General features: G+C 39.8%; 3 long non-coding RNA genes across 3 annotated transcripts; 2 read left to right on the top strand and 1 right to left on the bottom strand.

Moving 5' to 3' along the window:
* Positions 1-2,370: 2,370 nt before the first annotated feature.
* LOC145436909 (uncharacterized) lies at positions 2,371-8,112 on the top strand. The gene is made up of 3 exons (XR_013914484.1): positions 2,371-2,985; positions 3,056-3,234; positions 7,758-8,112. It is a non-coding gene; the product is annotated as an uncharacterized LOC145436909 (long non-coding RNA).
* On the bottom strand, positions 3,314-8,229 carry LOC145436910 (uncharacterized). The gene is made up of 2 exons (XR_013914485.1): positions 8,100-8,229; positions 3,314-7,724 (listed from the first exon to the last, which is right to left on the bottom strand). It is a non-coding gene; the product is annotated as an uncharacterized LOC145436910 (long non-coding RNA).
* Positions 8,230-11,313: 3,084 nt separating this feature from the next.
* LOC145436929 (uncharacterized) lies at positions 11,314-14,194 on the top strand. The gene is made up of 2 exons (XR_013914494.1): positions 11,314-12,943; positions 13,630-14,194. It is a non-coding gene; the product is annotated as an uncharacterized LOC145436929 (long non-coding RNA).
* The last annotated feature ends 1,298 nt before the right edge of the window (positions 14,195-15,492 follow it).

Here is a 15,492-nt window from a genome sequence, read left to right as displayed (position 1 = left end):
GCTCAATATCAACGCAGCAATACTCGTACGCTTATATTCCCTTGCAAGTCCTAGTCTAAAGTGTTGGCAAAGCGACGGAAGATATTGATTTGATGGGATTATTTTACCAGCATTTGATTGCCCCAGTTGATACATTTGGCGACGTTCAAAACGTTAATATGTAGCCTACTTCAGCGATGTGGCAATATGTGGCTCGAGTCGTTGCTAGGTGCTGTTGTGTATACATAAATATGCTATCACTTCATTGAAATGTAGGGTTGGAATTAGCAATATGACGTCACGTGACGTTATGAGGTTCACGATCGCGTTCACACAGAACCTTTCAAAAAAGGTTTGCGTTCACACGAACCTGAACCTTTCAGAGGTCCACACCAACTCTAGTAGCCAAGACCTCAATCGCACGGATTTTGTTTTCATGATACAATAAACAAATGAAGTCCAGATTGACCCCGTAAACAGCTAGATTTTGTTACATCCGACTCCGATATCAATTCCATTGTTCACGATTAAAAGTGTTGATAGTATAGAACCCTATAATCCGTAGTCTGCATAATTGAGTATTCAAGTGGGCACCAGGGGCATTGATTTTGAGGTAACATTATGGAGTAATTTTTCTGATCCGGCCCGCGAGGTATTTGAAGGTTTGAATCTGGCCCGTGTTGCAACTTGAGTTTGGCACACCTGATACGTAGCATTGAAGGTTCGGCCGGATAGAGAATTTTTAACGGGCATTCGTATCATGTTTTACCTATAGATTTGGTCCTTTCTGTATTTTCAATTCGTTTGGTCTCTATTTAGGTAACTCGGAGATGAATCAACCTGTGATAAGATGGTATTATATCGCAAATATATAACCTGCGTGTATATCCGAATAGGCATTTGCATTTGCCATTGATGTTGTACCTAAATAACACTGGTTTCTGATCTTCCCGAAATATGCATTTTGTATATATTTAAGAAGATGGCAAATGTAGCATTGGAACTATTTGCTTTATGCATAGACTTTCATTCTCTTTAACGTGAAGTCCCATAATTTGGACCTTTGCTTTACCTATTTCCCATAGAAATGAAGAACGAGGCAACGCCTTTATCAAGTCGTCCTGTACTTCAGCATTCAAATAAGTATCACAAAATATGGAATCATGCATGCGATTCAGCCAACTCATGCCGTTCTCTCCAAATTCACATATTTTCAACGGCATTTTTGTCACGTGGTCCAACACGCGAATCATTTTCCTCTCGGTGTACAGGTGTGTTGCCGAATCCAATTCTCGACGTAGTACGTATTTGTGAAGACTGCAGGGAAGTTCGTCGCATTTTGGTGAGCCCCAGGACACGATGCCAGCCAGATACCATCCACAGCTCGTACATCTTTGGCAGATCAATGCACCCCCACTGTATCCCTGTCATTGTCATGCGTATTCCTCTTTGTTGTCGGTAGCAAAAGCAGACATGGGCTATTGGAAAATATTTAGCTTTTCTAAGGTAGCAGAATCACATCGAGATTATAAATTCTACGTGTGTATACGACACACGTGCACGTGCATACTACCCTATATGTCAGTGGTCGGGAACCTTCTTCGTCTGAAGAGCCAAGTTAGCCCTATATTTTTCCATTTGAACTCCCAAAGAGCCATACATATCCATCAATTATCACGTCACAATTGAAATTAGTGACGTCATTGTAGTACCAATTCAAACTCACTACATGGGATTCGTCGTGGGCGCCATATTTTCTCTGTAAAAACTGGTATGCTACTAATCACAGTGTTATAGCGAAATTCATCGCTAATAACTCAGAATTTATAATAATTGATATTAATGTAATATAACTGTAGCACTCATTTCGAAAATCCAAATACGGCGGTAACATAAACGTTGCACTACACGCCTACATTTTAACGGTAATACTAGAAAGCTACTTATCAATGGAGAAGATGGATAGCGAAGCGTTGCTTGTAATTGGGATTTGTAATTGGAATGACACTTCCAACGCAGTTCATATCTCGGCGTAGATGAGGAAGACAATGTGTATTTCTAAACTAGATTGTCATTTATGCGTTCCCATGTCTGCTATTCTCTTTGATTAACCAACATATGGTGCACTCCAAGATAACGCAACGCGCGATGCCGGGTACATCGAATACGCGATGAATATTGGTCGCTGTCGCTACAGCAACTTATATTTGAGGATTTTATAAAGGGGTACGAGCTCGTAACCCTGGATACGGGCAGAACAATTATACTGGGCGTCAAGAAAATTTACTAACTAATAGACACTTACGTGACCTTTGACACGAACCAATCAGGTTGCTGCAGGATGTAAACAAACATCAAGCCCGGGCAAGCTTACTATGAGCTCTTATGGAAAAGGATTGAAAAATGAAGGTTTTTAGCAAAATTACATTGAATTGGGGATGGCTGGACCTGATGAATAGTAATAGCGCAGAGCTAGTATGTAGATGCAGCGTTTTAATCAAGAATGAACATGAATGGTGGCAAGTACGCATCAGCATGGTGTGTCCAAATGCATGGAGTTTTGACAACTTTTAGGATTAAGCAACGATTGATGTATACTATACTATCGGATTGTGGTAATGCATACTTGACGATTTCATAGGCTCAGGTCACGAGTAAAATCTCCAAGCATAATATCTCCTGTTCAGAAATATATGTTAGAAAAATATAGCCGCTGCCACACAGTACAATTTTGGTATATATTGATTGAAAGCTATGGATATTCTATCGGATTTTCGGATTTGAGTGGGACAGTATTTTCTTCTAACACCGCGGAGAAAGCTACGAAGCTACGTACACGACTTAGGGATAAAGATTGAGGAGACAATCCACTCTTATTGTGGAAGCAATATTCTAGTGAACAGCCAATGTTATCGCAGAAAAAACTTGCAGAAAAGTGAGATACCACACCTGATGGAAATATCTCGGAAAATCTAATATTGATTCGTCTTGCACTTGTAAGACAGGGTAAGTAAGGAAAAAGGCATTTCTTCAGAGACTCATGCAATAGATATTGTAACCATGGTTTTATTTTCAGATTAGGTTCTGATATGCTCTCATGCATATGCAGTTATGCACGGATCAAGACAATCCAACACCTGAAGCTACAAGGGCTGAAAGACATACATTGTGATTTGCGTCAGCATCAGTGAGCTCGATCGTGATTGCCAAGCCATCTCTTAACCGTACTCGGAACCCATCAACTCCTGCCTCTAGGTAGATTTTGGTGTGTCTGGTGTCTCTGGTGTCTTCGATTTTATAACATTACACCAAACACAAATAATCCTACAACATCTGTACCTGGAGAACTGTTTATTCAACAAATTGGGCATCTAAATGAGATTCAATGCACACCACACCACTGGAATATAGTATGTATAGACCAGTGTTGGGATGACTCGAGTCATGACTTGACTCGAGTCAGACTCGAGTCACCTTTTTCGCATGACTTGACTTGACTCGAGTCACTTGCCAAAATGACTTGACTTGGCGTATCAGAAATGTGGATTGACTCGTGACTCGGAGCAAAATTCACGAGTCAATTTCAAGTCATCAAGTAATCGGTGTCGATAAAAATCACTGTATCTTGGATATGTTCGGATTGTTCGCGAAGTGATCGAAGCTTAAAGCTTACGTTGTCGTAACTCTAGTGCAGGGGTGGGCAATTATTTTTCTCCGCGGGCCAAATTAGAATCATAAAATATGTTGGCGGGCCGAGTCAGAAATTTTAACTGTTTTCCAGTGTATTGATTTTATTTCTAAATTGAAAGCAGTCAATTTCACTAAATGGTGCTCAGTGGATGTGTTGATATTGGGGAATGAGAAAGTGACGGTTGATTACAAAACAAATATTCATTTGCCGTCATATTTTCAAACAATGTTAAACATGACACATTTTGATCCTTCTTTAAACCCCTATCCGCGTTTTTCTATCAATGCATTATGAAGCATTTTAGATGGCCGAAAAAGCCGGTCGTCAGCCCCCAAACTTTGGACTTGGGCCCTCCAGAGAGTTATAAATCAAACTCATGGTGCTTCGCCCCACCAGACCTCATCGGGATGCACGTTTTTAACACTACTTCTGAGCGGGATTTCTTGTATACACTAATTGGCAACGTTGTATGTCCTAATCGCGCGAAGCGCGGAATTTTTCCATGATTCGTGATTCAATCGGTCTATAATATTGATAATTGCATATATATTGCTATATTTTGTTAATCTCTCTCAGCCCACGTACCCAGTTTTACCGCTAGAGCTAAGTGAGGCGCTGTCTTGGAAATATTCGGGAGGGCCCGTTCGTTGGCATAAATACTTCGTTGCATGTTGTTATTTCGTGACCTCATGTCTGCTATGTGAAAAGATATTGAAATTGCCAAATTGTACTAAACTAGAAGACGCACACAATTCCCAATTGGTATTTCTTCACGGGCAAATATTGCCTATGAACAATAGGACATCGTGTTTTTCGGTCAGCATAAGGGCAGTCCTTTTCGGCTAAGGTTTTCTCGCTGTCGAGCTTTTTCGCCTTTACTTAGTGAATTTGATCAGCAGTTGCAATTGCAGTACATTCTCGTTATCCCGTGTTGGCCTAAACTTCATATATTTTGGTGAGTCGTGACGAGGTAATGGCTGACGCCGAAATGGCCAATTCTATGAGCCAGTGATCTCTAAATCAGGCCTATTTGAAAGAAGTTGCATAAATTTTGAAAAAATGCTCCATAATTTATGTTCGTTCACGAAATAATTTTGGGCTCCTTTAGAGCTCGCCTCCCAATTCCGGGGTTTGGGGTGCGGCAGTTACGGTCCTGGGGATACTATAAAGCTTATTGTCTGATGGTTTCCGAGAAGTGTGCAGCTTGCCGAAATGACCTTGTTATTGAGCCAAGCTTACAGTTATTCCGAAATTCGCCGTATCTTGGTCGAGTGTATGTTTTCGTGTTTTTGTCATGGAACCGACTTAAATTATACTCCTTAAACACGGCGACTTTCTCCGCACTAACTCCTAAAAAGAGGGGTAGTAAACAAATATTTAGTCCTCCGAACCATCCTTGAATTTAAACTTTTGGATTCTTTTTTTTGACATCCTTTATGGGTGGTGATATATTCATAGAAATCACGGGCACTGTTTGAATTGTTTTACGAATTAGGGATTTGGAAACGCATCACGTAACAATTTGAAACAGAGACCGTGTAATGAGTAATGTAGCGATGGCAACAAAGAAGGTTCGGTGACTTCTTGTGACTTTAATTGTAATGGCATAATTTGCTACATTCACTTTACTTTGAATCTGGATTAAGAATGTGGGGCACGCATGTAGGCTGCGTAAATGCGGCATGTTAATGAACAGGCTTGATAGTAAATTTCTGGTTCAGTTTATACATTCTGTGGTTTTAGACCACACAGCAACATTAAAAATTAGGTTTTATATTTTCAATTTCAAGCAACCTCTCGCGGGCCGCACAGAATAGCTCCGCGGGCCGCACTTTACCCAGGCCTGCTCTAGTGGTAAAGTATAGAATAGCAAAATGTCTGTTTCTGTTCTCATCTTACCTTAACCAAACCGATTGTTTTATTGAAATTGAAGTCGAATATAGTTTATATAGTCCTCAACCATGGGCACAGGCTCGAATGGTATCATATCTATTTGTAAATGGGTAACGTTCTACGTATATGTGAGCGATAAAGCGCCTTCTTGCGTGTATATTTAACTCTATATTCGTTCATCGGTTCGAAATCAATGACCAATGACCACTCAAACTGTATTTCAGACAGCTAGCAAATTGCAGTGACGTAATCATTCCTCATACATACATCGAAAAGGCAACTTGACTTGAAATGTGACTTGACTCGTGACTTGACTTGACTTGACTCGACTTGACTCGAGTCACCTCCAAAAATCGAGTGACTTGACTTGACTCGAGTCACCTTTGAAAATCGATTGACTTGACTTGAGTCAAAATGTGCAATGACTCGAAATGACTCGTGACTTGAAGGTAGTGACTTGATCCCAACACTGGTATAGACATGCACTGTTGGCACACACTGACCATGGCACCATGCAATTAGGATCTGTAGCATGCTATTAGTCATTACGATATTCACAATGGAACTGAATTTGCACAAATGCTGAATATGTTGCGTCATTCATTTCTAATCTTGAATTAGAGTAAGCAATTAGTCCATATTCGGTTAGTTGATAGACAATGCTGCATATTATGACACCGGACAAAATTTCACACTCCTTGATTCTTCCGATCAGTTGTTTAATATGAATATGATGTCTCGTCATCTTTCTTGTTGCGGAACAGTTTGGCCCTGACATTTGACGATGTGCCAAATCATGTGCAGGAATATAAAATCTAGATTTAATTTCTTGATTTCAGGCTCAATTGCGAATCCCTTTTCTGCCATGATAGCATCTCTTAGTGCACCATAGCTCCATGTGAATAGTTCTCGCCAGTGTTGGGATCAAGTCACTACCTTCGAGTCACAAGTCATTTCGAGTCATTGCACATTTTGACTCGAGTCAAGTCGAGCCACGAGTCAAGTCACACACACCAATGAACGAAGACAGAGTTATACACACAAGAAGGCGCTGTGTCGCTCACGTATACGTAGAACTGCTAAACTACGTGATTGCATAGCCTCAGTTTATAGTTAACATCCAAAATAGAGAATAGAGAAATGAATTGATAAGATGCAATACATTACCCATTTACAAATTGATATGATACAATTCGAGTCTTCGTCAATAGTTAAGGACTATATAAACTAGCCTATATTCCAATCAATTTCAATAAAACAAGACATTTGGTTACGGTAAAAATGTAGAACAGAAATAGACATTTTGCTATTAAATTACTTTACTACGGTATACTAGTTTACGACAACGTAAGCTGTAAGATTCGTTTGCAATAAAAATATATTTGTGAGAGAACAATGAAGGCTCCGTAAAACGCTCGATCATTGAATGGTTGGTCACTCTCACCAGCGTTTCGTGAACAGTCCGAACATACAGTGTGCAAGATACAGTGGTTTTTATTGACACCGATTACTTGAGGACTTGAAATTGACTCATGAATTTTGCTCCGAGTCACTAGTCAATCCACATTTCTGACATGCCAAGTCAAGTCATTTTAGCAAAGTGTCATGACTCGAGTCATACCAACACTGGTTCTCGGACAAAAGTTAGTACACCACAATCCATCAATCCTTTCAAAGTTGTATGTGATTTATAGACAGAAAGATATTGTGAGCACGGCGGGGTTTGTCTTCATCAGTTCAGTACAGTCAATAATCATTCTAGATTTGAGAATTCGCGAATGGATGCAAATGCTGGATTTTTAAGAACCACATCTCTACATAGCCAAATCGAAATTTAATGAAGCAGTTACATACGATTCACCTAATGGTTTAATACTATGCTTACTACAATAACAGGAATTTGACGTCAGTAGGATAAGTCGGGCAATTCAGAAATAATTTAATGTAGTCCAGTATAAAATTTCATCAGCTTCTCCACATCTTTTGACACTATGGTGCTCTGAGAGCTGAACTTCACTAGCAATAATTGTCCGTCAATTTGTAATTTTCCTGGAAGAGTTTCCTGTTTTGTGCTTCTATACTTCTTCTAGAAATTTGATTTTCTTGCGTTTTATCCCTCGACTTCCTCTTTCTGCAGCGTCATAAAGGATATCCATCAAGCCTGCATAAAATATATAATATGTTTATTTTACAGAGCAACAACACTGCTGTACAGGCACCCATCAAGGCGTGCTCGTGCGACTCATGTCGACCCCTACCAATGTCATCAACTATCCATCTTATCATTGAATATATTGCTTTCAACAATTTCAATCCATTTTACACCATCAAGCAACAACACTGGAGCGGAATAATATGAGACACACACCAAGTCGATTGTGGCATCAACAACGAAAGCGGTGTGACTGCATATCAGTTTGGACTCATTGTTCTATCTACTAAATTATGTGACGATTCAATATTTTTGGTACAATAATACATACGTCATTTTATCAATAAAATGAGAATTCAGATGACTATAAGGAAGTCCACATGCCTTTATCCAGATTTTACATTCTTCCATGCATGTTATTGGCTCTGGGAAAGGTAGAAGCGCACACCAGGAACGTTCTGGGTAGCAATCTCCAAGTTTCACCGTAGGTAGGCTATTAGCAGTTTAGCTGCTGTGTTTATCCGGCATTTATCCTGATGGATTCAATACATGAGCTAGAACAAAAAATGGCAATTTCAGCTGTGGTCGGATCATGTTGCCTAACACATATATTATAGTAACATGCTGATTATAGAATATGCAGACAAGTGTCCAGTATAACCAGGGTTGTAACCAAGTCCCAAGTCAATCACACGTTTAAAGTTTTGACTCGAGTCATGTTCAATTCACCACTGAGTCAAGTCCAAGTCAGCGATCAGAGGGCCGAGTCCAAGTTATTGTGTCGACTGATCAGTTGCTAAATCTTGCTGAATCCACTTTTTATAACTCAGTTTGGTGATATCGAATGGTTCGCATTTATAATACTAATTTTCCTCATTTTTAGCAGTTTCTGGTCGCGTTTTCAAGTATCAGTACCAATAGACGAAATCCCAATAGTGTGGTTACTTTACTATTCTTCGAAATTACAATGAAATGTCGGTCTTGACCGTCAGAGTCTCGAGTCATGCACAATGACTCGAGTCCAAGTCAAGTCAATACACAGATTGATTCGAGTCGAGTCATTTCCGTATTTTAAGAAAATGAGTCGAGTCATCATAAAATCGTGACTCGAGTCGAGTCATGACTCGAGTCATTACAACCCTGAGTGTAACAGTATAATTTGCTAGATAGTGATACAGACTGTTCCGTATATGATTCCCTAACTAGAACGCATATAACACCGAGCACACATAATGAATACCCCACCTATCCTGACTCAAGATTCCTCTAATACGTGCTATTCGGTACGACAATCCTATAGTATTGTTTACGACTAATGATAACACCGCAATAGTTGTTTCATCCGAAAAGTTGTCAGAAATCCATTCATTTAGACATACCGTGCTGATGGTTGCTTGCCACCATTCAGGTTTATTCTAGGTTATAACACTGCAAATACGTACTAGCTCAACGTTATTACCATTCACCAAAGCCAGCTATCCCCAATTAAATGTCATTTTGCTAAAAACCTTCATTTTTCAACCCTTTTCCATAAGAGCTCATAGTAAGTTTGCCCGGGCTTGATGTTTGTTTTCATCCTGCTGCAACCTGATTGGTTCGTGTCAAAGGTCACGTAAGTGTCTATTGCTGCAATATCGATAAAATTTAGTACAGAATTAAAAATATGTCAAAGAGCCATATCTTATACCCAAAAGAGCCATATATGGCTCGCGAGCCATAGGTTCCCGACCACTGCTATATGTCCTCAGGTGCAAGAGTGATTTGACTTAAAATGACGTGTTTCATTCATACCGTGGCGGAAGTTTGAAGTAGGTACTGGTTCCGTGTACTACCTATCAGCTATCAGAGATGAGCATGGATTATGATTATAGGATTCGGAAAAAGCGGATTTGGTAAATTTTGTCCGATTTGGATTGGATTAGGATTTTAGAATATTTTTGTATTGGATTAGGATCAGAATTAGATTTATCCATTTTCGAAAAGATATAGAAGTCCTGTGGCGAATGACGACGAGGTTTTTCGTCTTACCCAAGTTACTTCATGTACTTTGGCACTTTTAATGCAGTATATTTTATTTACATAATTATAGGCGGAGGATTTGGGATTTTCACGGGGAATTCCAAGTTTATATCAGATTAGGATCAGGATTAGGATTGGAATGCACAGAGTTTCTGGATTATGACTTGGATTAGGATTCGAAACTTCGGATTTGGATTGGATTAGGACACAGAAGTTTAAAATCCGCTCATCTTTGCTACCTCTGTACCTTATGTACATTGTATATCCATTCCCGTATATCACGAGTGTTACACGATTGTACGTATTTCACTGCATGAGTTTTCTCATACTGTGAACTCAAATTATATTCCTCAAACACGGAGACGTGCTGGGTGCTCGTCACAAACTAAAAAGACCGGTTAGTGACTGACTTAAGTAATCAAATATTTGGTGCTTTCATTGCTTGAAATAACGTCTTTTGTGAGTGAGGATTGCCGGTAATCACGTGTACGGATTTATTGTATTACGAATTAGGACTTCGAAACGCGCGACGAACTGTTTAAAGCACAAACCTGTCAACAAATAAGATTTGAACTTGAATATCGAAACAGTAACTTATAAATTTTTAACATCGATCGTAAATTCGTAATCACGGTGCATAAATATATTAGACTTCAGAGTGAACGCGTTTCCGATTCAGTTTATACAACCTATAGCAGTGGTGGCCCTACGAATAGAAGGGGGTAGACTTCTCGGGGGGCCTCCCATAAGTATCTAATGTAACTTTAGGCCTCCAGACCGCCCCTCCTTTCGCATCTATTATTAATAATATAATATTCTTTATTCACAGTGAGAAACTGGTCAATACACACATAATCCGGGGAGCAACCTGCACCCAAAGGAAAATGGCGAGATTGGAGTAAATTTTTAAAATTTCAGTAATGCAGTCAAATTGTTATTCCTATGCAATACACGGAGAAGTCAATTACAGAATTGCAGTTGATGAAGAATTGGCAAGGGTTACAGAGCAGGGGTAGAGATGATTGAAAATGAAGAATCGAAATTACAGAAATGATGCTGTGATTCCCTAGTATAATTTTAGTCCTGTGGTGCATTCAAGGCCTTCCGAAGAATATGCACAGTGCCCAATACCGTGATCTTTTAGATCATGTCGAATCGAACGTTACCCGGAATCTGTTGGATATGTCTCATGAGTTTTTTTCTTACGACCCCTGTAGCGCCAATTACTATCGGTACAATGTTTATTTTGCATAGCCGCATTTTCTCACATTCCATTTTGAGATCTGCGTATTTGGACAGCTTTTCTGATTCTTTTTGTTGTAGATTGTGATCAGCTGGGACAGCCAGTTCAATGAATTAGCATTCTCTTTTCTTTTTTAGTTTGATGATCATATCCGGGCGGTTGCTTCAGATTTCGCGGTCAGTTTTAACGGGTACATCCCACTGAATTTTTATCTGGTCGTTTTCTGTCACTGGTGCTGGGTTGTAATCGTACCAATTTTTTGTCGAAGTGGTGATGTTAAAATGTTTGCATAATTCAAGATGAACGTAGTGACCAATCCTATTGTTTCTCCGTGTGTATTCGGTAGCTGCAAGTGCACCACAGCCGGACATGAGATGTGCCACAGTTTCATTTTGGTTGTGGCACATTCTGCATTTGCCGTCTGTGTTTTGCTTCAGAATTATTTTGCGATAGTATTTTGTGGGAAGCGATTGGTCTTGTGCTGCAAAAATGAATCCTTCGCTTGCCGGTTTCAGGCCAGAGCTGGTTAGCCAGGTCCATGAAAGCTCGTCTACATGGGGCTGTGAAGTTAACTTCTTGTGCTGTCCATGAAGAGGCATTGACTCCCATATCGTTTCTCTCATTTTGAGCGTTGCATTTTTGTATCGAACTCGTGCTGCTTTTGCTATTGTTGTGGGTTTGGCAACAGTGTTTTCAGCAGTGTACAAGTTAGCTGTTTCCATGTTGACTTCTCTGACGTACTTGTCGTGACGATAGCTCAGAGATTTTGTTTTGCGCTGTTTGTCTTCCTGTGCAATGAGTTTGCAGTAAATGTTATCGCTGTTGTTGATGTACTGTGACAAGCCGATGATTTCTGTTTTAAAAGTTGGTTCAATTTCTTGTAGAGAGAGAGAGTCTTTATTTTCATCGAACCAAAATACATAACAAACGGCAGTGATGGTGGTACAGAAAATATGCGTGCACAGTATTCGGTATTAGATAGGAATGATCGATAAGACCGTGAAGGTCATCTAGTCTGATCACACCAGCATCAAACAGGTACACTTGACTCAGAACAGTCTGGCTGTAAAAAAATGTTTAGTTACGAAAGGAAAATAGAAAAAAAAATAAACAATGGTAGCAAATGATCAATGAAGCAATGTCTGGGCGAGGTAGGGCAACAGTGTTAGTGTAACGACAAGAGGTGATCAAGTAGGGCTTTTTTGAATCTATTATAAGGCAATTCACGGATATGTGATGGTAATGCATTCCAGATGATAGGTCCCGAGTAGTCGATAGATCTCTTAGTTAGGTTGCTATTGGGTTGGGGTAAGTAGACGTTTCCTTTAGACGAAGATCTCGTGTAATGGGAATGGACATGTTTAGCAGGTATGAAAAAGTCATCAAACACAGGAGGGAGACTATTGGAAAAATATTTGTGAACAACTTTTGATACTTCGAAGCGATATAGTTCATCAACTCGCAAAATTCGATGCTTACGGTAGTAAGGCGATAAATTGGTACGTAAAGGTACAGATGAGATCAGCCGTATCGCACGGTTTTGCAGGGTTCGAATTCTGCACAAAAATGTTGTACATGCATTTCCCCATACTACGATTCCATATTGCAGATGCGAGTGGAAAAGAGAGAAGTAGATGGTTCGTAGTACTGATTTGGAAACCAAAGATTGGAGACGGGTCATTATTCCCACACACCGAGCTAGTTTTGATATTGTGCATTCAATATGCTGCTTCCAAGACAATTTGGAATCAATGGTGACGCCGAGATATTTTGCTGAGTCACATATTGAGATTTGTTTATGATTGATGTTCACAGTGAAATTATGACTGGCATTATTTAAAACGAGCATTTCGGTCTTATCTGCATTCAAACTTAGTTTGTTTGCTTGCAGCCATCTCGACACTTTTGGGAGTTCCCTATTCACAGATGCATGCAAATCATCGACAGTGTTGGAGGTTATGAAGAGGTGAGTATCATCAGCAAATAGCGTTGTGCGGAATAAAGATGCATTAACAATGTCGTTAATATAAATGAGGAAAAAAGTCGGTCCAAGGACTGAGCCTTGTGGCACTCCACAAGTTATATCTCTGGTAGTCGTTCTTAATGTCCCCAGTTTAACAAATTGTTTGCGGTTTGCCAGGTAGCTTTCAAGTAGAGTTGCTGCAATACCCCTGATTCCATAGTGTTCTAGCTTGTATCTTAAGATTCTGTGGTTAACTGTATCGAAAGCTTTGCGGAGATCGATAAAAATGCTGCAGCCACTTTCTTTTTGCTTGATGGTTTTGTAATAGTCCGTTACAATTGATAGTATTGCATGGTTGGTGTTGTGGTTGGATCTGAATCCATGCTGGGTCGGAGACAGTACTGCATTCAATTCAAAAAAGTTCTTAAGTCGGCAGTCAATCAGTTTCTCAAAAACCGTGGCAAGATTTGGCAAAACAGATATTGGTCGGTAGTTAGAAATTAGCTTTTTACAGCCTTTCTTAAACACTGGCATTACTCTGGCAGTTTTCAGTGCATCTGGGAAAATGCCTAGACGTATCGACTCATTGAAGAAAATGCATATAACATCACCAATAATATTAAAGACTAGCTTCAGAAAGTGAGTTGGGATGAGATCGGGTCCTACTGCTTTGTTACTTTTCATTTCAGATAATACGATCGCAACTTCTCCTTCACTTGTCGGCTCAAGAAAAATGGATTTCTGAGGACCAGGACTCAAGTACGAGAGAAAGTCATCGGAGGAGTTTGGTATTGAAGCTGCAAGATCCGGACCAATGTTGCAAAAATACTGATTGAACTTTTCTGCTACTGCAAGCTGGTCTTTGATGATGCTGCCGTTCTCGAGTAGCTCGATGTCATCAGTACTCTTGGGAGCATTACCTTTAGTTAGGTTGATAATTTCTCCAATGGTTTTCCATGTGTTCTTGGGATCTTTGGAGCACTCTTCGAATCTTTTTTGGAAGTATGCTTTTTTGGCATTTTCTTTCATATGCGTCACTTGGTTTGCATATTTTTTGTACACTTTTTTGCCTTCGATGGTGCCTTGCAGATAGTAGTGCTTATGCATCCAATCCCTTGTTTTGATCGCAACTAGTATGTCATGACCAATCCAGGGTTTCGATTTCAAGCGCCTTGCATTGCGGTTGACTTTCCTAATTGGGAAAGATGTGTCGAGGGCTGCCCGCAGTTCCTCAATAAATTTTTCAAAATGGCAGTTGTAGTTGTCAGTTGTGAGTGGAGGAATTTTGTAGTTGTTGAAGGTATTGCTGACAATTTCAATATACTCCTCTATACCGCGTGGGTTTAAGGGCGTTCGAGATTCAAATTCTTTAGCACAATGTGGCAGGGCCAATTTCATGTGGCAGATGATGGGATAGTGATCAGTCATACTGTGTTGGAGCACAAAAGGGGACAGGTGATATTGCTGAGTGTTGGAGTAGAAGTGATCTAGTAGAGTTTTGGATTGATCAGTTATTCTTGTGGGTTCAGTAATTATCTGAGCTATTCCATAAGAATCAAGCATTTCACGGTACCTTGTGTTAAAGTTGGTGGTCTTCAGCAAATCAATATTTATGTCTCCCATAATAAATATTTGTTCGTTAGCTGCCGTTAGCGTTTCCAGAATATTTGAGAATTCGTCAAGAAAAGTCTCTTGCTTTGTTCCTGGGTGTTTGTAGATGACTGCCACTGTGAGAGCTTTTTGTACATGTACTCTGACAAATATATATTCTACGCCTTCGGTTTCAAATTTTACGTCGGGCATCATGTCATATCTCAGACCTTCGTTGATGTATAGTCCAACACCTCCAGCGTTCGTTTTAGATGGCGAGTGTAGAAAGTTGAAACCTGTCAGGTTAACATTAGTCGTTGGATGTTCTTTCAACTTGGTCTCAGAAATTCCGATGATGGTTGGTGAGCAATTGAACATTTCAAACAGGGGGGGGATTTCATCTAGATGAGCTTGGAGGGATCTTGTGTTTAAGTGTGCAAGTAAAATTCCTTGAGATGATGGGATATCACAACTATTCGTTGAATTGATAGATCTGCAGTTGCTCACGTTGAAAAAGTTTTGAGCCATTTTTTAGTGTGGGTTGCGTTTGCAGTGAGAGAGCAGTATAGCAGTTTCTATTTGAGTTTATCGAGGTCATCCTTTGACTCAATGCGGATTCTGGGTGCACCATCATTCTTTTTCATGTAGATATTTCCATTTGCAGTCCAGAGGTATTTGAAGCTTTTTTTTTGTTTCGCAGCTCGCGCTTCAAAGAAAACATCTCTTCTGTAATCTGTTAAATTTTCGTTTAGGAAGAGTTGTTTCATTCCTTCTACACCAAAGTCCTTGATATCCCTTTTGGCCTTTTTCACTTTGAGGAATTCTTTTTTTGGTTGCTCTGAAGAGAATTTGGCTATAACAGGTCCTGTTTTGTCCTTATTTCTGAAGCGCACTCTATAACACTGCACAATCTGTGGCGCAGTAATCTCAGCTTTCAAGGCATTAGCTATTTTCATGATAGT

The sequence above is a fragment of the Botryllus schlosseri genome, chromosome 4 (genome assembly GCF_051294905.1).
Source record: "Botryllus schlosseri isolate E-star chromosome 4, Bs_hap1, whole genome shotgun sequence".
Lineage (NCBI taxonomy): Eukaryota > Metazoa > Chordata > Ascidiacea > Stolidobranchia > Styelidae > Botryllus > Botryllus schlosseri.
The sequence above is the reverse complement of the archived record's forward strand: the minus strand, read 5'-3'. Positions and strand labels throughout refer to the sequence as shown.